General features: G+C 35.6%; 1 protein-coding gene across 2 annotated transcripts in view; it reads right to left on the reverse strand.

Annotated features, from left to right (window-relative positions):
- LOC145670420 (uncharacterized) overlaps positions 1-21,089 on the reverse strand; it is an 84,631-nt gene that overhangs the window by 40,247 nt on the left and 23,295 nt on the right. For both annotated transcript variants that reach the window (XM_081739088.1, XM_081739096.1), the window contains exon 2: positions 14,968-15,029. The gene's annotated coding sequence lies outside the window, so the exon portion shown is untranslated. The remainder of the gene's footprint in view (positions 1-14,967; positions 15,030-21,089) is intronic.

Here is a 21,089-nt window from a genome sequence, read left to right on the forward strand (position 1 = left end):
TAAGATACTATCGGACACACATTATATATTGTGAAAACAACTTATACGTGTCCTAAGAACTGAAGACAACTAACTACAAACGGTTTCATCGAACCACTGTCAACTTTTTGAATTGTCTGTAAGAAGTCCACAGTGATTCGACGAAAGTTTGTGGCTTTCTTCAATATTTAGGACCTTTATAGATCCTGTTTCTACCATCATTTTTTTTTTTTTAATTCCTAGTTTTGGTTGTTAATACTATAACATGATCATGTGGAATTTTATTCTAACAGAATAAAATATTACATTGTTAAGGAGCAAAAATGTCTCCATTACAAAAATATCACAACACTCACTGTATAGAACATTTACATAAGCTAGTTAAAATAGGAAAACAAATTTATTTTTTCGGCTAGCATTAAAGAATAGCAATGTTTTTCTTACATATAATATGTCACTTAGATTCTCTTATTGGCCTGGAAGTAAACGAAGAAAAAAGTATATGGTGACAAATAAGTGTCACATTAATTAAAATAACTGAAGTATAGGAAGTGAACATACTTAAATACTTAGGTGCAGCTGAATTAACACAAATAAAGAAATTAAAAGTAGATGCTGGCGGGGATCGTTGGTTACAAGTTCTGCGTTCCTTTTCCGCACGGAATCTATTTGAGACGTGGACCTATAGCTTAAGTTAGACCCTGAATCACCGTAAGGCGTTCAATGCTCTTTCACCGGGAATCGAACCAAAGGCGCGCGCGTTAACCATTAAAAGAGCGAGGACGACTAAGTTACTAATACTCAAAAACAGTTTGAAGTCGAATGAGACGAACCAATACGTGAACAGAAAATATAGTATCCTAGTCACAAGATTCTTAAGTTTTTGGAAACGTAATGAACTATTACTTATGGTGTTAAAAATAATAAGTTAAAGAATCTGTTAGTTCAAAATGCTTCAGATAGGTGGGAAACTCGTGCGAGATGTATAAACTTCTAGCTGGAAAAGCTTTGAAGGAAGATACAACAAAATAAGGCAAAAAGATAGGAATATAAAACAGGACCTTACGAAAGTACGGTAGTAAGACTATTCATGGCTTTGGATTGATTATTTTAACAAAAGAGACACTGACCAAAGCTTAAAACCCACTTTATTTTAAATTATAATTTGTAACTGTTTCGGATTTATTTATTTATGGGATTGGCTGAAGGCCTCAGTAAATAGGGGGAAAAAATAAATAAAAATAAAAAAGTACAATAATGACTATATATATGAAGGTTAAATAATTTAAACTTTGTCATAACAATATTTATATATATGTTTGTATTTTCATTTATTTTCGATAGTGTCTGAAGAAGGATATGCTAGATATCCGAAACAGTTACAAATTATAATTTAAAATATAGTGGGTTTTAAGCTTTGGTCAGTGTCTCTTTTGTTAAAAGAAAGTACGGTGTTATCAAGCATGTCTGGATTAGTTTGACACAAAATAAGATTTAATGGCGTTTTGTTTCTTTGACCATGAACCATCGCAGTTCCTAAAGCCAAACAAACAGGTCCATCATCATTTCTGGCCAACAACAGTTCCTACCGTTTTCTGAATTTTCAACTATTTTATAGTATTATTTTCGTAGTTTTGTCTTACAATCTTTCGTATTTTCATCGACTAAATTAATCGAAAAACAAATTATTCCACGTTGTATTTATAAAGAACAAAATAACAGAATATGGCCAATCTCCTTTTGCTTATTACAACCACCTTTTCTACTTATCTGTTTGGTAATGAATTTTTTGTATGTAAAAGTATTCACGTATCACTTAGAAAACCTAATACTTAATGTGTAACAATGATATCTTTCTCTGTTACTCTTTTTGTATGCTACTTTTCTCTACACTCCATCGTTAAACTTTTCGAGGCTTGAAAGTTTACAGTGTAGATTTAATGTTCAGTGTATCTAGATTCTAAACCTGTAAATTAGTGTTCGTGACTTTTGTGGTACAATAAAACCTTTTAACTGGGTTCAGTGCCAGTGTTCGTTATTTGTTACTAAGTCTGAAACAACTCTTAGAAAACCCAGCAAATAGAACAGACCTAGGTGGTCCGTCTAAGTCACCATCTTGAATTGAACGTAATTTTGTTCAACGAGAAAGGGGACAAGTGGTATTTCAAATGCAAAATACTTTTTCAGAAATTCACTATGTCGCTTTTCGAACCAATTTACATTAAAAAAAATAGTTAATGTTGCATAAGAAAAACCTGCTGTACTTCTGATTTTCACAAGCTTTGCAGTTTGCAGTTCTCAACCTGGAATTCAACGTGCCTCTCGGTATCGAGGTTATATTAAACGTGAACCTACAGTTTAACCACCAGAACCACCGTAATGCGTTCAAATTTCAAGGTTCTTCCACTAGGAATCTGTACACCAAAGACACAAGCGCTAGCCACTAGACCAGCAGGGAGTATGCATTAATGGCGTGTTGCCAACCAATTAAATATAAGATTTTTTTTGTGCTAACAGTAGACAACCAGGTAGTCAACCAACTGCCCACTGTGCTGTAGGAGCTTACAACTATCCCGGATAACTAATAATTTGTGTGCTAAACCAAGAAGTGAGGACTCTAAAACAGAAGCACTAGTAAAAAGCCCACAGAAGAACAAGAATCAGTTACTAACTGATTCATACTAGCTTTGCTATATTCAATAACTTACACTAAAATACAAGTGCTGAGTAAAGCAATTTATTATAAAATAAGAAAATAATAAATGCAACAGTTTCGGATATCTAACATATCCTTCTTCAGACACTATCGAAAATAAATGAAAATGCATTTCTTAACAATGAATAGATGTCTGTTAAAGAATCTTAAAATTTGTCATAACAATGACTATACATATGTATGCATTTTCATTTATTTTCGATAGTGTCTGAAGAAGGATATCGTCGCTGCGCCTCAAAGAACCGCTATGTGTTAAAACCACAACTCTCCAGCAGAAGCAAAAAACATTCCGAACTCTTAAAATTTTGCCAAATACGGAAATACTTGAAAAATTAATAAAATTGGTTCTGCATATATTATGCACTGGGCATTGTTGTAGCTTGCTTCAACAGTATCATATTACTACTTTTGTGTTTACATAGTACCTTTTGCGCCTTTATAAGCACACAGAGGATTTGTATACATTAATCAATGCGTACGTGATAAGAACGAGAAGCCTTTAATTTCAATCTATAATTTTTCATTGTTGTGGCGAAACAATTGAATATTAACTTATGACATTATAAGGAACGCTGCCCAACAGCTTTCTGGTTTATTTGCACGACGTAACTCATTTTCGACAAAAATGTCACCTACCGGTTCTTCGAGGCGCAGCGACGATATGTTAGATATCCGAAACTGTCACATTTATTATTTTATAATAAACGTTGCTTTGCTCAGCATTTATATTTTAGTGTAAGTTAAAGAATCAGCTGTCAATGGAATGTGGTATCAGCCAATGTTCCATATCATGTCTTAACAGGAACATCCCTATAAACTTCAAGTGTCCATTTAAGCAAGGATGTGACTTCTTAGGCATGTTTAGCTGTTTGACTGAGGTTGCAGGAAGTGATTACTGCACATTCAAGTTCAAGATTCCGTTCGGAGACAGAATCCCCTTTTTGTGAAAGGAGAAATCAACTGTCACGACAGACAATATTAGTCCGCTACCAATCCACAATGAATGCGTTTAAGAATAATTCCAAAGTGAACCGAAGGTCTTTATATAGTACACGACACATGTACTATTGGTCTTTGTGGTCTTTGATGGGTGACACCTCTTTTATCTTCTGCAGGCCAAGAACATTTCACTACTTCTCGATGGAACTAGTGGTTTACCTCGTTCTTTCAACAGGATAATATATCCCTCATTATGATATCGATGTGCGTATATCTTCACGAACAAACTCCTGGATCTTGACTTTAACTGAATTGCACCCTTCCTCCTTATTGGTGAACAAATACCGTGTGCGTGGGTTTCCTCGGGGTTCTCCCTTTTCCTCCCACCTTCTTTATTCCATCATTTTATTCATTTTTCATCATCACCGTCTCTTAAGCCCAGCCGGCATACCATGAGACGTAGTTCCATCTTCTTAACTTCAAGAATTTATTATATATTCTATTCTTAGTTAATAAAAATAAAAAAAAAAAAAACTATCTTACACTCTCCTATAGGACATATATATTTTAAAAAAAATTTATTAGCCCTTGATTTTGACAAAGGAATATTCTGTACAAATCCATGTTTCTATCTATAATAGTTTGAGTAAGCTATTGATGAGTAAGTCACTTTAGATATATATTTTTTTTTTTAATTTTTTAAATATAATAGTGAAGGAAAAACTCAAATAATTCGTGTTCAGTTTTGGTATTTTCGCCCTATTTGAATCATGTTGTTGGCACTCGATCATTTAACATTTTTTTTTTTTTTTTGATCACTTTTTATTACACAATTCACGAGTCAATACGTTTCTACTACGGTTTTCTCTACAAAAAAGAACATATGGTGTCCAGACATTTTCAAGAAAAAATGTGACAACCTTGTCCCTCAGCACGTGTAGAAAACACTTTTGTGGTCACTTGTGGTCACGCTTGCGGAAGGGGCTGTTTCTTACGAAGGGTATGGGTAAGGGTCGCTTATCGGTGGCCGCGACTTTACCACAATATTTATCTGATGAAAGCTTTAGCTTTGGTATATCAAACTGGCGTATCGGCGAGGATTTGCTGCGAACCAACATTAACTTTCAGAAGCCGAGTTCATGGATATGCTTTTGTAAATCCATTATTATAGCCAATAGAAGGGATACTTGGTGCATTGATTCGGAAATCTGACTTTACCATCAATGCCCAAACGTACGTAAAGGACCATATTCAGACTGATTTATTCCTCATATACAAAAGAACAATTTGAATGACAATTATGTATTTTGGCCAGGTTTTGCTACCCCACATAACGCAAAAATAGCTATTGAACATTTGCGACATCGAAAGATTAATTTCATAGAAAAGGGCAACCATGCCACCGTCCCTGAAGCCAGACCGATCGAATATTTCTGGCCTTATTTAAAAGTGTCTACGCTAACAAATGTACAGGACATACATGCACAGATTAACTCATCATGTTATCAAGTACTGTCTCAAGAAAGCTCAACCTGATGGCATACAGTGATCACTAGCAAGAACTATACGCGGACTAAATCGTATTCGCCATAAGGGGTTACTGAGTCTGCAAAATATGTTGTAAATTTCTTTACATATTAGCTACTTTGCTCCTGATTTTTGTTTTTGTAATAATTAATAAACTAATGTTTTGTCAAATTTTAGTGGACAGCCTTACATCCTTTGATATGTTATTAGTTCTGCACTTTCTATTTACTGCGCGTTTTAACTTTCCTTTCTAGTTTTAAGGTTATACGAGGCTAGATTATCCGCTTAAAGTTAGCCCGAACACCATTTATTTAAACAGGAAACCGAACTTGGTCTTGTGCACTGAAGGCAAGTACAGTCGAGTTATCCCTCAAAACACGTTCATATTATTAAGCAGTTCATACGTGCCTAGTGTCTATGAAAATTCCTATATTCGATTAGAATACGCCGAATTCTTGGAGGTGTGATTCAATCCTTACATACAGGCGGAGGACCAACGCCGTGCAGTGAACAGGAATGCGCCAAGAGCAAAGATTTAAAGATTAAAGTTTCTTTTTATTATCCTGGATCCAATACGCTTGACAGTAAAAGTTGAACTCATGGAAAATATACCTGAGTAAGGAAACGTACTTTAATCAATGAATGAGGAGGAACGCTTGGCTATTAAGTCAGCACACTCATTACTTCGAATGCCTACATGACCTGGCATCCAGCATAGAACTGCTGAAGCCAATGGTATTTAGAAAGAATAAAAAAATCCTTCAAGAGTACGTGAGTCATGAGGACATTCTGCATAATTAGTATCGGTGGACAAGCATATAATCCAATGAAAGTTCGATAACACAGTCTATAGCAGTAGCCTTCAAAGCATCGCGCGCGGGGCTTTTTGTCGTGGGCCGCGTATTTTTGAAAGCTGAAAGTACTAAACGTGTACCAATAATGACAATCCAGTCTCCATTCGAGAATATAATGACCAATAAAGAACGCTGAAACAAATGATTAGCCCAATTAAGGTGTCCGAAACAATTCCCAAATACTTCTACAACTTCTATTTATTATGGTTCTAAATACAGCAGCATGGCTTAGTAGCTCGTAGTGTTTGACGGGTTGAAGATTCCTGGTCTAGAGCATGTTTGACCGTGATCAACTTAGTATAGAAGATTGAGCACAAGCAATACGGACTAAATTCTGAGCTGTCTTCGTTGCTCACAAAGACACAACTAGTAATATTTTCATCCTTTGAACCACCTGTACAGAACACAATAAAATCGGGATACTGATCTAGAACAGTTGAAGAAATTCCTGGATTAATTATCTGGCGCGTGATACCAACTGCAGTTTATACTCTGGAAGAATCTACAGCCTCGGTTAAACAGCACACTTTTCATTACAGAATTTTATAAAAACTAGAAAGAGACTTGAAAAGGAACGTGCACTCAAAGCTACACCTGAATACCACAACAATTTTACTTGCTGTGAACGATCTGCTGCAAAGTGACTAGGAAGACCATTCGACTTTCACTCCGAATGATTCGTTTTTCGAAGTGGACACAAAGGTTATCCTCAACCCCTAAGTTGAATATAAACACCTTTGTTTCTCTCTTTCCAATGGAGTTGAGGCCTACCTAAATTAATCTATTGACGATAATTGGCTTTTAGTGAAAATACTTGAGTAAATCCAGGCCTCTGCATATTAAAAAGGCAAAAACCGCTTTAATATGTTGTTTGCACGGTAGGAAAATTGTTCAACGTCAAATCCATAGACGATAAGTTGTGATGCACAAAAGCAGCTTTTTTTAAGGGAGCAGAGACGGAAAATTTCTTTCTTTCTTATTCAAATAACACCTTTGCATTCCCACAGTAAATTCTACAATTAAAAAGCTGACTTCAAAATATTCACTACTTATGAGTTCTATTTTCACTCCGAGGCTGGCTATCTTGATTGGTTTTGAAATTGATATTCTTTCGGTTGCCAGCAAGTATAAGTTAGGCAATCCAATATATCACTAGTGTCATTTTGGTTGCCTAACGTGTTATAACATGTGAAAAGAAAGGCAGAAAGTACCGTCATTTCATTAAAATAGAAACGTTTAAAAAAATCCAAGGCAAAAAAGCCGTGAAAAATATAAGTAAGTCGTCTTTCTTCTATAAGTTCTCGCATCCCTAACGGTAAGATTACTCATGTAGGTGTTCAGTAACCACAGAACTTACAACTCGGGAAAGGATTTCACATGCATAAGATATTATTCCTAGATTTACATGGTGTCCACAGAAAATTCCATCTCAATTTCCCTGACTTTCCCTGATTTTCCCTGACTGAATTTCCAATTTTTCCCTGACTTTTTCTGGCCTCCACCATCCCCATAGCCAGCCAACTCTCACCTTATTTACTGTCGTATTATTACATTTTATTACACATTATGCACACAAGATTACAAAGATACAGAAAGATTTTTTAACGTACATTTACAAGTTTACAAAATGTATTATATTAGCACATGTTGACATAAAACTGAAAAATATCATGGTTTAAAATAAAAAATAATAATGATAATAATAATAATAAAGCGTCTTCTGTACAATATGGAGAATGTGTTCACATGAAAATTTCTCACTTATGATTGCACATCTATCCATAAAAGTGGGGAATAAAAGAGTTTATATTTTTAATAAGTGTTCCATATTACAAACTGCCTTTCTTCTTTTCCAGCTCATCGATTCTTGCTTGAAGAGCACTTTCTTCTGATTTCAAGTTATTCTGCAACTTTTGTCTTTTGTCATTTAAATCTTTTAGCTCTTGATTAATCCTTCTCTTTTCTACAACTTTCTTTTCTTCTTCGCGCTGTACACTTTTCTGTTTGTCCAGATAATCTTGGTACCTTCGTCTGGAACATTTTACAGACTGTAGTAAGCTCCTGGTGATGGATATATTACCTACACCCCCAGCACTGCAGATAGCATCATGCACAAGTCTTTGAGACACCAGAGAGTGTTCTACAAGATTTTCTACAAGTAGTGATTTGTTGATGGAGAAACCACTTTCAACCGGTGAATTGCCATGTGACATTATCAAGCAAATTCTCACTACATTCAAAAGGCTAGCAAACTTGACATCATCCTTTAGCATCTTGTAGTAAAACTCATCTAATCCTACAGAATCGTCGTGTCTTGCAGTAAACTCGCAAAAGTATGATTTCAAGGAACCTTGTGCTTCAACACACAATACACTGAACTGTTTCTTTGCCTGTTCAGCCACATCTGACGAAATCCTGTTTGCACTGTGAAGGTCTTCAAGAACAATCTGCGCTCTCTTTCTTGCTAGAGATGGCTGCTCCAAAATAATACTTGGGGCAAAACAAGTGACACCACGCACAAACCTGTACTTCAGCGGGCTTCTTTCACGCAACTTCTGAACTAAACCTATGATTAATTTGCGAAACTCAAGTTTGAATTCTGCTTTTTCCTTGTCTGTACATACGGTTTCTCTTAATACTTTCCTCGTAGCAAAACCAATGTCAATCATTGCTGAAGGAAGAAGGTTCTCATTTGAAAGTTCCAAAGACATCAGTTTTTGAGCAGTCAGCTTGCTGCAATATTTCTGGTTTCACACATCGAGCCAATAAACTATGCATTAAGTCCAAAAGTGCTGTGTGCAAGAAAGGCATTAGTGGCTTTGGAGACTGAAATCTTCGAAGAAAAGTTTCACATTCTGCTGAAACAACTCTATAACCAGCCAACTTACTCTTCAACAGAGGGTCTTTCATCTGTTCCTTTAAAGAAGATTGTTGCCGACAACTAGGTAGTGTAGAATCTTGTATGAATTTCTTCACATTGTGATAAATTTTCACAGCCCTTTCCAAGCAATCCACATTCTCAAGCCATCTGATAGAACAGAACTTTTTTGGGAAATCGGTGGATCCTGTAATGGTAGTATATTCCGCCCGGCGAGCTGGGCTGTTATTAAAAAGGTAATACATATCCCTAAGAGTCTCGTCTAAATGCCACTGTGATGCCTTTAGCCCATTTTTCATGCTACCATGCAAAACATGTAGTCCACAAACACCAGTGTCTATCAAACTTTTTCCATCGGGATTTCGTTGGCACATTTCACTCTTTAGTTTTTTCCTGAAGAGGAGATTTACGTTTGGTCCATCCATGGAAACCTGCAGTAAATTGTCTAATGAAAGACCTATTCCCTCTCTGAATCTCTCCAAAAGATCATCGGCTCTTGCCCATCCCAAAAATACACTATTTAGATATGATGTAGAAACTTTTTGTTGATTTACATCCCAGAATCTTACGACTAGGTCCATCTGGCCTCTCTGAACTACTTTATTCAGAGATTCGTCGAAATATATGACTTAATCTGAAGCCTGTTTAACTCTATCCATAACACAATCTTTAAAATATGGAGCCAAGCCATGATTTACTAGATAAGAGGCTTTTGTCTTCCCAAGGGTAAATTTGGAAGCAATAGAGCTGTCAGGAAACATCAACTGGAAAGTTTGGCTAATGTTCTGGCAAGCATTCAAGGATATTTTCTTTGCAACCAACTCCAAAGTCCATATTATTTCTGCCTTCATAACTTCTTCGGTCTGTATGTATGAATGTAAACCACGCTCTTTATTTTTGCTATTGATTTCACCACTTCCTTCACTTGATTCTGGCTGATCATCTTTATGCTTACACACAGTTTGATCAGATTCCTGCCTAAAGTCACTTGTACCTGATGACTGACCTGTTGAACTGGAAGGCACAAACACACTGACAGCAGGTTGCATGAGTTTAGCTTTCAAGTTCTTAAGATGTTGAGGTCCTTTAGCATGAAAGGACACTGCTCTTCGTCCCATGTTACTAAGCTTGAATGATTTTGAACATACTTTGCAAAACGCACATCCACTATTTCCGTGTACACGTCCAATCCAACATGAAAATTCCGGGTACAACTTTTCATCAAGCCATTGATCATTAAAAGAAGTTGACTTATTAGCCATTATGATGACTCATAAGGTCAGATTATTGAGTTGACATCCCACTTAAACCTGCAAAAAGAGAAAGTGATATTAATTTCTGAAGCAATGCAAAGAAAGGCATCTAAAATATTTTTGGAAGTGAAATTAGAAATTACGTACAATGATATATTTGGTCTAGGAATTAATTCGTGCGGTTGGTACGCACACATTGAAGCTGTAGTACAAACACAAAATACATACATACCTTAAGAAAAATATTGTCCATCGCTAGCCACCACTTTCGCCCATCTGTCAGGCAATGTACGGATTCCGTGGCGAAAGAAGTCCTCATCCTTGGATGCGATCCAGTCAGAGACCCATGTTTCGATATCTTCTGAAGAAGTAAACCGCTGTCCAATCAAATCGTTGTTCATGCAATCGAACAAGTAGTAGTCCGAAGGAGCAACGTCTGGTGAATACGGCGGGTGGGGTAAAACTTCCCATCCGACATTTTCTAAATAGGTTTTGACCGGTTTTGCGACATGTGGGCGAGCGTTATCATGTTGAACAATAAGTTTATCATGTCTGTTCTCCCATTCTGGTCGTGTTCTGGCCAGAGCTTGCTTCAAACGCATTAATTGTCGTCGATAACGTTCTCCATTCATAGTTTCACCCGGTTGCAGCAGCTCATAGTACACCACACCTTTCATATCCCACCATATGCACAGCATAACCTTTGCACAGTGAATATCTCGTTTTGGTTGTGATGGACCTGGTTCACCTGCTTTCACCCAGGCCTTTTTTCGTTTAGGGTTCTCGTAATGGATCCACTTCTCATCACCCGTAATAATTCGATGCAGAAACCCCTTTCTGCTCTGTCGTTGAAGCAGCAATTCGCAAATGGTTTTTCGTCTTTCAACGTCTCTGTCTTTCAATTCATGTGGAACCCAATGTGACATCTTTTGAATCATTCCCATGGCTTTCAAGCGTTTGGAGACTGTTGTTTGATCAACGCCTAATGCTGCTGCAAGTTGTTTCTGCGTTTGACACGAATCCTGCTCGAGCAATGCTGTCAATTCTTCGTCTTGAAATTTTTTTGGCTGTCCAGCTCGCTCTTGGTCTGCCAAGCCGAAATCACCACTTCTAAACCGTGCAAACCACTTCTGACACGTTCGCTCAGCTAGAGCATGGTCACCATACACTTCCACCAAAATACGACGACTTTCAGTCGCACTTTTCTGCATGTTAAAGTAATGCAGCAGGACACCCCGCAAAAACACTTTATCAGGCACAAATTGCGCCATGTTCACTTAACTACAAACTGGTGTTGTTGACGCTTTAATCCACTGTCCTATACTACGAACGATACGCGATGACAGGGGTTTGCAACACATGTGTGGATACACGGAACTGTGGGACGCTCCGTTCGTTGCGCCATCTCTTGTCCACCCGCACGAATTAATTCCTAGACCAAATACTTACCAGACAAAAGGTACTGATAGTAAACTGTTACCACAATTTGATTCCAATCACTAATATATGTACGAGCTTTCAAGAACTAACTCACTGTTCACATCATCGTCCGTGCTGCCCTCACCCATACTATTCTCCCATCTAAGCCTGATGATGAGAACAGTGAGTTAGTTCTCGAAAGCTCGTACATATATTAGTGATGGTAATCAAATTGGGGTAACAGTTTACTATCAGCACCTGTTATCCCGTAAGTATATCAATGTTAGTAACTACAAAGCGGTCCAACTTTTGCGGTTTAGAAATTATGTAGATAGGTAGATACAATAGAATATTATGCTCTGAAGCACAGAAAAAAATATAAATGTATTGTAAGAAAAGGTCACCCTTCACCTCCAAGGGCAACCGGAAACAAGATTTAGATTAATACAAAATAAGAGTATCTTTTTACTTTTTAAACTTAGTAGATCTGCTGTATCCTTAAAAAAATAATAATAAAATAAATATGGACTGATCACTTAGCCACTGATCGCAAAATCGAGTTTTTCTTGGCATTGTAAACTAATGGTCTATACAAGAAAAATTTAAATACAATTAAATTAGCAAATATGTATAGCTCATAAAGGCATATGCATATTCTAGTCCCTCAGAAAAAATCCTAAGACACAATTAGCATATTGCTAATATGTAGCAATTTAAATCATCATTGGGACTGCACTTGAAAAATAAAGGAAATAAAGGACATATATATTTGTCCTATAATAATTGTCACAAATTTCCAAAATATAGGAAAACAGGACAAGTGGGAGCCCTGTTTATATAAAAAACACTGTGTTCAAAGGAATAGTTAACTGATAAGGACTTTGGACTGACAGCTAGGCCAAGTTTGTTTACGGGAAGCAAGCGCTCACGGAATAAGCAAGCCCATTATGCCTGCATCATTGACTCACAATCACATGTTCACGGATGTAGTTTATGGTGCAAGTCTTTTGAATCATCCTGTTGCTTTTCATCATTGGGTACAGGCCATGCGAAACAATCTATTAAGTATCTAGACAAGCCCTCAGTTTTGGTATGTTTCATTATTGGGCTCAGGTCGTGCGAAACATTTCAACTGATATTAACAACTGAATTTTTTTCGCTTAGCCTACCAAAGAGCCTGAAATATTGACTTGGTATTCCTATAGTACAGGTGTTAGAAAAAGATGAAAATAAAGTATGTATGAAACCAAGAAGAGATTCAAAATACTCTACTGTCAAGTAAAAAGCAAACAAACAAAACAAAACAAACAAAAAAAAAAAAAACGGAAGAAAAAAATGAGCCGCTAGGAAGGCGGGAAAGTACCTTCTGATAAGCATCAGAAGGTGAATACAAAAATACTTGTACATTTCCATCAACATATGGTGTTTGTCCCTCCAGGAATCAACTGCAAAACATACAAGAAATCTTTCTAATTGTAATGTTTGTAATTGATCGTACAATTTCTTGTGCATTTTCCCTGACTTCCCCTGACTTGGCAAGCTTTTCTTGTGATTTCCCTGACTTTCCCTGACTAAAATCCATTTCCCTGACTATCCCTGATTTTCCCTGACTTTCCAGAATGTGGACACCATGATTTAGGTCAATCCATGAAGGCTGACCGAAGAACAAGAACGTAGAAAAACAGATCAGTTATCACATGATAAAATGACTTCCAAGATTTTCAAAGTAAGTCACTGACATTTTCCGTGACGATATTGATAAATACGGATTTCCAAGTGAAGTTCATTCTACGGATATCAATATTAGTGATGTTCCTTTTGCTGTTGTTTACGTTAATTCTGAACACTTGAAATCACAGATACATTGAGAAATACACAAATTTACTACGGTATTAAGGATCTATCACATGAGATCCACTCGGAATAAGAAGAATTAGCCGTACACAAGGTCACTACGGAAGAAAAGAGAGCAGTTATCTTTTAGAATGAATGAGTAAAATAGGAAGCATGGCGAAACTATAGGAGGTCATTTCGTTCGCAATTGGTATAGTCTGACTGAGCTTTAATTAAGACTACGAAGTGTATTGAAATGCAACAACAACAACAACAACAACAAAAAAAAAAAAAAAACTGTTATTTTTTACATTATTTCAGACTTACTTTCGTATTCACAAATAAGGAAGTTTTGAACCAAATAATAATAATAATAATAATAATAATAATAATAATAATAATAATAATACATTCTTTAAACCTCAATTTTACTTAACAAGCATGTTGGCCATTGGAAGTTCCATGGTACGTTCATAACATACGAATGCAGCATACACTAACTGTATTTACATTAGTTCATCAGAACGGTGGCTGTATGCTTCTTCTGACAACATCTAAGTTTCTAAATATTTACATCTCTATTACGAACCCGTGAGACAAAACCAGAACTTAAAATGGTTACCAGCCTGTAAATAATACAGTAGTCTACTCTTACTGTATTTTTTCGACATACAAAATCTAATCATTATTTTCAATTGCATTCTTTATTATTTAATACTTTTTAATCTTTTCAGTCTCGCAGAAAAAAAGTCTGGTTTTGGTCGCGTTATTTTTTTTAAATATATTTTCAAGAATAAGTCAGATGCAGCCGAGCAAAAGCGGCAGAGAAAGCACTGCCCACTCTTAAAATCGACGACGGTAATTTTAATGTCAAAAATTAAAAACAAGTCTATACTTTTATCTTGCACAGCAACAGTATGTTACTGTTCAGGTCTTCGTCCAAGTTGGATCACTGTATCAAACTTCCATCAGATTATCTTGCCAAGACTTAATAGTCAATCAGTCTGAAGATTTTATCTTCAGTGGAAACTCATAAAACTCTCGGAAATAAATGGTTGCACAAATCACACAAGTTCACATAGAATAATCACAGCAAACATTAAATTAGGTCTCACTGACATTATCTTCTAACGTATGGATATTTTACAGTTTGGATGTCTGAAACTAAAATTTCCATTTCAATTTTCAATGAAGTAGAAATGAAATGAAATCTTTGAGTTTTACGTCCCACGGTTATGCCGGTTAGGCTAAAGGAGACGGTGATTATGAGAAATGAATGAAATGGTGGAATGAAGAAAGTGGGAGGAAACGGGAGAACCCCGAGAAAACCCACGCACACGGTGTTTGTCCACCACAAAGTTCACTTGGCGGGGGCTGGGATCAAACCCGGGACCCCAAGCACCAAAGGTGAACGCTCTACCACTGAGCCACCGCAGCCCTCTTTTCAATGAAGAAGATTACAGTTTTCAGAAAATTTACGGAGACCAATAATCCAAATGTAAACTAAGGAAATTTGTGCACTTCAGAATAATTTGAAGAGTCTATAATTATAGCAAAAAAGATACTCACATGCTTTCCAGATCACATTCACAAGTGGACCAACAAATGTATCTGATTCCCAGCTAGGTAGCCTGAAAATAGAAACATACGGATCTTTATTACATATTTTACAAAGACACAGCAAAAGTATGATAAAAGAAAGTTTAGGATTTATTAAAATGGAATTACCATAATCATATTCAGAACCTCACCTGTTTTTAGAAAATTAAAATAATAATATTAAAAATTTGGTACTCAAGCATTGCACATCTTTAGAATGACTTATCCCCCCCCCCCCCCCAAACCACGATTGAACAACATACAACGTTAAGGTAAATGCTTTACTATGGCCAACAGACGGCATCACGTTTCTCCTACCTTTCCAACGTATTTTTTGAGAGCGACAACATTCAAAATAATCATATTGAAGAAAGAAATATTCAAATTTTGTCCGAAGACAAGCTATATAAATAATTTGTGCACTTTCTAATTATTTAGTTTTCGTTTCGTTTCGGCCTCCCATTGGACACCTTCTTCATAGGCTCGGCCTTTTAGGTCCAGTAACCTCCTTCCTAATCATGTGATAAATATAACTATAAAAAAGAAAGAAATAGGTCTATAGCTTCACATGAACCATTGTATTTTAGAATCGCCGGGAACACTGAGAGGACTTAATTTTACTCTTCAGAAATATGCTTCCAACAATAACTCTCTTAACAAAGAAAGAAACAAAATATCACAAAAAAGGAATAGGGATTTTTGCAGGGTTGGCTGGTTTAAACCAACTGTTTTTGTACATATATATATATATATATATATATATATATATATATATATATATATATATATATAAACTGGTTTAAACCATAAAACGAAAAATGTTCATAAAGTGTAACTATTCATAAAATCTTGATAAACACACATTTGTGGGTTATCACGTTTCACTCCCGTATATTATTCGTATTGTATTCAGACCTAAATTACCCATTGATTACTCAAAGAGATTATTCTACAAAAGCAACTTTATATATATATATATATATATATATATATATATATATATATATATATATATATATATATATATATATATATATATATATATATATATATATATATATATATGTGTGTGTGTGTGTGTGTGTAAGTTTGTGAAGTTTTCTTTCACGATTTCTTTATAGTTTGTTATTATTGTTACGCAATTGCAATCGAAGGAAAAATCTAAATATTGTTTCTTTTTAATAATGTTTACTATTGATAAAATACATCGAAATGCCATACTTTTTTGGGGAGGGGGATCATACAAATCCCAGGAGAGGCATTTATTGACATCAGAAGTATCTTTGGTATCTGTTTATGTATAAATGGGTCAGAGCCAAAGTGGACTCAAATAATTCGTATCTTTATTCACCTTTCTTACTGATATGCAAGGTAAGTCGCTATTTGTTTAACTTGGACTAATAAAAGTCGTTGTGAACTAACTTGGACTAAATTAGTTCTTTTGTACTCTGCAGCACTTTAAAATTGTCCATATGTAATTCTGTATAATGGTTTCACTTGTGCAATTGTTTATCTTTCTGTCTTTCTGAAATGAGTCTTGACAATTATTTTAACAAGTATGTAAAGACCAGTACAACGTATTTTTATCAGGAGTCCTTCGCAAGTGAGTCGGCAGACATATCGTATTTGTAGCCAATTAGTCCCGGTTTCGAGTTTACATGGAGGACAATTTCTCTCGGATGTAAGCTGAGAAGCGGTTTGAATTCCGCTTTCAGCTTATGGGACCCCTTGCAGCATAACCCAGTTGTTGCATAATAGCACCAAGGCGAAATAAACTTATTTCTGTCCATATGTCATATGAATACATAGAGCAAATTATTTAAACCAAAAAACTGGTTTAAACCCAAAAACAACCGGGTTTAAACAAAAAAAAGTTTTTTGTTTTCAATAATAATAAAAAAAAAAACATGGGTTTGCCAACCCTGGATTATTGTCTAATTATTAATTCAATTTGTATCTGGACAACCAAGTTTGAATAGTTCTCTCTTGAATTTTATTGAGAACATTGTCGCTCCGTACAAAATCTGTGGGAAAGATGGAAGAAATATGGTATCATTTACTAATGACTAGAGCTTCTTCAAACTCCCCCAAAACGCCAGCGTGCGCTCAAACTGAAGCGAATAGTACAAATATCTATGTGTCTACAGGATTAATACTCTGACCCACCAGTCACTTTTCGGTGGCTCAGTGGCAGAGCACTCACCACTGGCGCGTGGGGTCCCTGGTTCGATTCCAGCTCTCTCGAAGTGAGCTTTGTGGTGGGCAACACCGTGTGGGGGGGATTTTATAGGGTCTGTTTCCTTCTGCTTTCGTCATTCTACCATTTTACTGATTAATCAATGGAACCAAAAAGTAAATATTAGTTTAAAAAAACTTTATTACATATATTCTTGATAAATATAATTAACAATTAATACTTTAACTAAAACATTAATCGTACGGATGTGTACAAAAAATAGGACAACAGCAGGGATATATTGGGGCGTATACAGTGTATAAACATCAAATACTTTTATAGTCCAAGAGAACAAGCATATACGAACGGGGTAGGGGGCTTATATGCGACTTCTGAAAACGGTCGAGTGTATACCTACCAAAATTTCTAGCATTACATCATTGGATAAAAGTGTGGTTTGGCCGCACAGAGCGTACATCAATTCAAATGTTTCCTGGCAAGTGGCATCGATTCGAATATACAAAAATAAACTTGCTGATTAAACACGAATTTTTTTTAAAGGTATTAATAGGATGTTGTACATGTCACTAACGTTGTGCATATATTGTTAATTGATCTACATAGTAAAAAAATGAAATCTTTTTAAGTTTTACGTCCCAGGGTTAGACCGGCTACGCTAAAGAAGATGATGATGAGAAATGAATGAAATGGTAGAATGAAGAAAACAGGAGGAAAAGGGATAACCCCGAGAAAACCCACACATATGGTGTTTTATCCACCACAAAACTTACTTGACGCGAGCTGGGAACGAACCAAGGGGCCCATGAACCAGAGGTGAGCCACCGTGTTGTATATAATAAGAAAATAGGAGTAGCTTATAATGTTACTGAGAATAACAAGTGATCAAGAGCACTGATTAAATTTTGGTAATCGTTTATGGAAAATGTTCACTGTTCATACAAAAATATGACGACTTACTCTGATTTTTTTTTTTTTTTTTTTTTTTAAGTAATTAAGCCTGTGTTCCTCCCGGAGGAGTGCCCGAGGATGGCACTCGAGAGAGAAGACAAAACTGAGAAACATTAGTATGAGAGCAACTCATAAATCATAATGTGATCGAAGAATAATTACGCTTTCATCATTTAAAATAGAAATTAAACAACCACTCTACAGGAAGTTCCCAATTTCTTTTTCATAAACAGTAGAAAGTAACTGTTAAAGAAATACAATTTTACTCAGTAACAAAATCCATAATAATTATATCTTTATCCTTTTACGTTCACCCTATTTTTTTCATTCTTTCAAAATTTTCCTTCACTCTAATACCGCTGGCAGAATTTTGATACACAGCTTACTTATACTTGCACAATGAATTTCCAGTTGCAATTAATATCTAAAATTTCCGAATCACTAATTCAGGCATTTCATAGTATCTCTCAAGTACTAACAAACTCTGCGCTAAAATTGCCGGGTAAACTAAGATCGAAAAAATCAGGGCAGAATCGACAACTTTTAAGCACAATGCATGCTTACTGAGTTAACATAACAAAATTCTGTTGGTGACTTTTTTTTACATGTTGGCCTGTTTACGGCAATTAAACTTCCATTCCCCTGAAATAAGCTCTTACACAAATCTTTATCTTATATTGGTTATCTATATTTTTCATTAGTCGGCAACACTTATTTCAAACTTCAAGGTTTAAACGGACATGAAGTTACCTCCGAAAAAGCAAGAAAAAAAATTGCAAATTTAAAAACGAACAAAGTTTGTTGCCCTAGGTCGTACACCACGAAATACTGCTGAATCTTTTCTCCTTTACTAATGGGAACACTTCTCAAATCCTCTCTATACGTTCAAAATAGGTTAACCACCCATCTACCATTACAACATTCCTGTATTCACGTACTTAAGTTAATTACTTAAAATATTTGGAATCTTAATTACATTAAGAACTATCGATTAAAAATAAATTATATTAAGAACTATTAGAAATATCTAGTTATTTCATAAATACTGCCAGAGGTTTAGAAAGAAACATAGAAACAGTACGGACGATATACTGATATCCTTTTGCAAAATGATACATGGAAAACCCCAATCAGTTTTCAAAATGCCCACCTTGAGGCTAGATGAAGGCTCGGAGTCTGGCTAGCCACTCGTCAATGGAATTACGAACAGTGTGGACGGGGAAGTGGCCGGCAGCCTTCTCAAGTGCGCGCTTTAGGGAGTCCACATTAGGGTCTTTTTTCTACCAGACTATTGACCACAGTTGCGGTTAATGGATTCAGATTTGGGCTGCTAGATAGTCAGTCCGACGTTGAAATAAAGTTTGGGATGTTGGCCCATAGCCACTCCCATGTTGACTGGACCTTGTACGCGGGAGCAGAATCCTGTTGGTTGGAGAATATGGTGGTACTTAGTGGTTCAGGGTGTTTACTGAGTTTCAATTTCAAAATTCCAGTATATCCAGTATAACTATCAGCAAAATTGCAATATCTAATAAAATGATTTTTTTTTTTTTTTTTTTTTTAAAGTTCTTTAGGAATAATCACACTCTTGATAAATTCAGGGTTGTAAAATTGTTTTACCATCAAATGGATATTTTAGTTTTTATAAATTTAGTTAGCCTTGAATTCTTTGAAATACCAATGATTAGGTATATGTTACTGCTCATGAAACCGCTGAAATCGTTACACAAGCAATGTGTCACATCCACACTGGCCCTCAGTTTCCCATCATTGACTGATTTTACATTCCCATCATTGACAGTTTACTTTTACTGACTTTACGGACTAGTTTGCAGCCTGTATACTGTACTTGAGGCATTGCATATAATATAATGCATCTACTGTTATTATACGTAAGATAATGAAGAAAAAAAGAAAGAAAGAAAGAAAGAAAAACGTAAACTGAAAACAGTATTAGTAGAGAGAGGAAAGATAGTGACTATCTGCAACCCCAAGAGAGATGGCGCCACGTCTTCACGCCGGATCATTAGGGAAAATTACTTTTTTTTTTTTCATGATTTGAAGCTCAATTTCACCAGTTTCCGTTGACCGACAATCTCAATTCATGACTTTCATGGAACGTAGACAACCTGCTAGGAGGCCTGATACAGTGAGCCAAGAGCATTATTTGTATATAATAAATGTATTATTAAGTTATATTATAACTTGTATAAATAATTGTGTATTATTCTGTTCTAGTTATAATGTAAGACTGTTATTACTTTGCACTTCTGGAGTTCAAAAATGCAGAATAGGTTATAAAGAATGATAATATATGTATATTTCATCATTTTTCCAGTATGTGGATAAAAATTTTAGTATATTTTCAGTACTTCCAGTATCAAAATTAAATTCCAGTATAATTCCAGTATTTCCAGTATCAGTAGACACCCTGTGGTTCCACAATGGAATCCTCCACAGTTAATTTGGCACACGGTATCCGATGTCTTCACCCCATTTTCCATAAAGCTGAAGCCATGTTGTACAACTGAAGCTCACATTCAACCACATCATGACTGATGTTAGTACCTTTGCACCAGGGTTGGCTGGTTTAAACCAAAAAACGAAAAATATTCCTAAAAGTGTAAGTGTTCGTAAAATCTTGATAAACACACATTTGTGGGTTATCAACTTTTACTCCCGTATATTATTCGTACTATATTCAGAGCTAAATTCCCCATTCATTACTCAAAGAGATTATACTACAAAAGCATTTTTTTTATAAGTTTATGAATGTGTTTTATGTGATTTTTTATAGTTTGTTATTATTGTTACGCAACTGCAATCGAAGGAAAAATCTAAATATTGTTTCTTTTTAATAATGTTTACTATTGATAAAATACATCGAAATGCCATACTTTTTTTGGGAGGGGGATCATACAAATCCCAGGAGAGGCATTTATTGACA

The sequence above is a fragment of the Thermobia domestica genome, chromosome 2 (genome assembly GCF_964235325.1).
Source record: "Thermobia domestica chromosome 2, izTheDome1.hap1.1, whole genome shotgun sequence".
Classification (NCBI taxonomy): Eukaryota; Metazoa; Arthropoda; class Insecta; order Zygentoma; family Lepismatidae; genus Thermobia; species Thermobia domestica.